The sequence below is a fragment of the Daucus carota genome, chromosome 3, assembly GCF_001625215.2.
Source record: "Daucus carota subsp. sativus chromosome 3, DH1 v3.0, whole genome shotgun sequence".
Taxonomy (NCBI): Eukaryota; Viridiplantae; Streptophyta; class Magnoliopsida; order Apiales; family Apiaceae; genus Daucus; species Daucus carota.
In genome coordinates this window covers 882,718-885,585 of record NC_030383.2, presented here as the reverse complement: position 1 = coordinate 885,585, position 2,868 = coordinate 882,718, and the positions used below count along the sequence as shown (strand labels likewise).

Below are 2,868 nucleotides of genomic sequence, written 5' to 3'. Positions count from 1 at the left end.
TTGGATTTTAAAGCATAATTTAAAATCCCAATTGAATACCACCAGATTTTGTAGCATAATTTAAAATCCCAATTGAATACCTCAAGATTTTAATGGATTTCAAACAATCTCAATCGAATACCCTCGGATTTGATGAATGCAAAAAAATGCTTTAAAATCCCAATCCAATACACCCCTCTTAAAATACACTGAAGAATGATACAAAATCCATCATTTTATGAAATGAAAAAAAATCCATCAGCATTTGAATACCATTAGATTTTAATGGATTTTAAACAATCCCAATTGAATACCACCGGATTTTAAAGCATAATTTAAAATCCCAATTGAATACCACCGGATTTTGTAGCATAATTTGAAATCTCAATTGAATACCTCAAGATTTTAATGGATTTCTAACAATCCCAATCGAATACCCTCGGATTTCATGAATGCAAAAAAATGCTTTAAAATCCCAATCCAATACATCCCTCTAAGTGTAATACTATAGTTAACTTTTTCACAAGCCATAACAAAAACATGACTCACACTCACCTCTCTGTTTTGCAAATCCTCACATACATCCTAGAAACTTATGCATCTGAAGCTAGTTTATTATGGGACCGTTTGGATGGGTTTAAAATAAGTGCTTCTTGCTTAAAATTAGGCCTGACAATTTGACACGTAACACGTTAACACGAAACGAAACGACACGAAAAAAATGGATACGGGTTTTGATTTTCGATACACGAAACACGAAAGTACACGAACACGAAATTACACGATAGATTTCGTGTCGGATATGGGTTTTCATTTGGGGTACACGAAATACACGAAAGTACACGAAATATTTGTAGATTATATTTATTATATATGTAATGATATATTAAATATATAATTGAGTGAAGTATATATTTATATGTATGTGTGGATATATATTGTAGATACATTAACAAATTTATAAAGAATTGTATACAAGTATAATATATATCATTCACATTTAAAAAATTTATAAAGGAAAATATATATTAAATCCATTTTTTGATTATAAAATATATTAATATTTTTATATATAATATACACGAAAAGTACACGAAATATACACGAAACGATTCGAAACGGATACGGGTTTCAAATTAGGTACACGAAATTAATAACGGGCGGATACGGGTTTCACCTTCGAGTACACGAAACACGAAAATACACGAAACGAAAGTATACGAAACGAAACGATTGCCACCCCTACTTAAAATACATAAGTGGAGTAGAAGTTAGAAGTAAGATAAGACTTATAAATGATTAAAGTGTTTGGGAAATAACTAGAAGCGCTAAAACAAAAGCTAGCATTCCTAGTTTTTTATAAGTGCTTCTTGACTTATTAGTTATTACACAAACGATACAAATAAATGCTACAAGATATTCTACAAGATGCAATTCCTTTTTACATGTGTGTCGTGCGATATTCTCCACAATTTCTTGAATGGTTTTTGATTCGTTCCTGTTAATTTCAATCATACAAAATTATATGAGGCCGTTTGACCAAACTTAAAAAAAGTGATTCTTTGCTTAAAATAAAGAAGTGGTTTAGAAGTGAGAAGTAAATAAGTTAATAAAGTGTTTGGAAAAGAAGCAGAAGCTGTGAGAGAAAAGCTAGCATTCTCAGCTTCTTAAAAGTGCTTCTGCTTATTTACACAAGCGGGTCAAAATAAGCAGAAGTCAGAAGCAGAAAGTGATTCTGCTAAACAAACAGGATATAACTATATCAATATACGTAAATATTTCTCGTACTAAATATGTAACATAAATTATATGACACAGCATTCATGTCTCGTAAAAAGTAAGAACTGAAATCGACGTGTTTAACAGTAATTAGACATACCCATCTGCATCTTTCTTGAGATGGTACCCTGATAGCTGGCCGATTTCAGCAAGAGCAGATTTCCATTTCTCTATAATATCAACAGAGAGTACCGCTTCGTATGATAATTAAGAGCTTTTCCAAAACTCCCTTTCTGGTGCCTAAGATCTGATGGATCAACGTAGTAAAACACAGGAACAACCCGATTCTGGCTCCTCTTGCAACTAAGGATCTCGACAAGCTCATCAAGGCACCATGGTGAACGAGCATAGTTCTCTGACAGAACGACGACAAACATCTTTGAACCATGGATTGCCTTAAGTAGTCCGCGTGAAATTTCTTCTCCCTTCTCAAGTTCAGGATCATCTTTGAAGGTTATAACTTCAGCTTGATCCAGGGAGAAGTAAAGATTGGAAATAAAGTTTCTGCGAGTATCTTTACCATAAAAGCTCAAGAAGACATCCCAGCTAGGAGGAGATGAAGAACAAGTGGCTGTTGACTTATTACTTGTGCTAGCCATGTAAAAATGATTGTAAGAAATTTGGGGAATGATGGTGAGAATGTGCAAAGATTTAGTGTGGTCTTTATTTTGTCCGGAAATAAAGCCGGTCAAAAAGATTGATCAATAATTTAGTGTTAGGAAATTCATAATGAAATTCTCAAAGGCCTGCACAGTTAAATATAATATTAAATTGCTGCATGGTATCTGCTCCGAATTTTCCCAGATACTACCCTCCTACCTGATGGTATCCGCAAAAATATGTTGTTCTTGACTTATAAGCCCAGAAGCTGGCTTTTAAGCCCAGCCAAATGGAAACTGTTAAAGTCAGTCAATGCCAAACATCTACACTTTATCTACTCTGGTGTGGAATCTTTCCCAGACAGGGGAACCAAATTTAGCCACATAAAGCTTAAGCAGCGGATAAGGACTATGTTCATTTCAGCTAAAGGGTCCTGTAGGTACCATCTTCGCAACTCTTTTATGGTAATGCTTGATCACGACATAGCATGCTGGATAAGTGCAGTATCAT

The 2,868-nt window shown here is 34.0% G+C and overlaps 1 long non-coding RNA gene across 1 annotated transcript; it reads right to left on the bottom strand.

Annotated features, from left to right (window-relative positions):
* Positions 1-1,079: 1,079 nt before the first annotated feature.
* On the bottom strand, positions 1,080-2,643 carry LOC108213650 (uncharacterized). The gene is made up of 2 exons (XR_010289777.1): positions 1,859-2,643; positions 1,080-1,477 (listed from the first exon to the last, which is right to left on the bottom strand). It is a non-coding gene; the product is annotated as an uncharacterized LOC108213650 (long non-coding RNA).
* Between the last annotated feature and the right edge of the window lie 225 nt (positions 2,644-2,868).